General features: G+C 32.4%; 1 non-coding gene across 1 annotated transcript; it reads left to right on the top strand.

The window, feature by feature from the left end:
• The first annotated feature begins 208 nt into the window (after positions 1-208).
• TRNAC-GCA lies at positions 209-280 on the top strand. The gene has a single exon. It is a non-coding gene; the product is annotated as a tRNA-Cys (tRNA).
• The last annotated feature ends 210 nt before the right edge of the window (positions 281-490 follow it).

Raw genomic sequence — 490 nt, forward strand, 5'->3', positions numbered from 1 at the left:
ATTAGGATATCTTAATGCTGTGAATTGTTTGCCATCGTAATTTCAAAATATTCCTTTGATAGACGGTAAGGTTGCTATGTGACATCAGCATTGGTTTTCATAATAATAGTTGCTTGATATATATATTTTGGTGAATCCGACGGAAATATTTTCAGAATTCAATCAATTTAAAGAATATCAAAACTTATTTAAAATTTAAGGCACAAGTGGGTCCATAGCTCAGTGGTAGAGCAATTGACTGCAGATCAATAGGTCACCGGTTCGAACCTGGTTGGGCCCTTAATTCAAATTTTGTTTTTTGCACTTCCCAAACGCATGTGTTCAAGTACTTTTTTAATTTCGTTATTATTCTCAAAATCGAATGAGGAAAGCTACAAACGCATATGTTCAATTAAGCATTTATTAATTTAATCTCAAAATTGAACGAAGAAGAATGCTACGGGACTGCTAAAGTCTGCGATCGGGTAATTATAATATTTTTTTATGAATT

This window comes from Zingiber officinale, chromosome 1A (assembly GCF_018446385.1).
Source record: "Zingiber officinale cultivar Zhangliang chromosome 1A, Zo_v1.1, whole genome shotgun sequence".
In the NCBI taxonomy this organism is placed as follows: domain Eukaryota; kingdom Viridiplantae; phylum Streptophyta; class Magnoliopsida; order Zingiberales; family Zingiberaceae; genus Zingiber; species Zingiber officinale.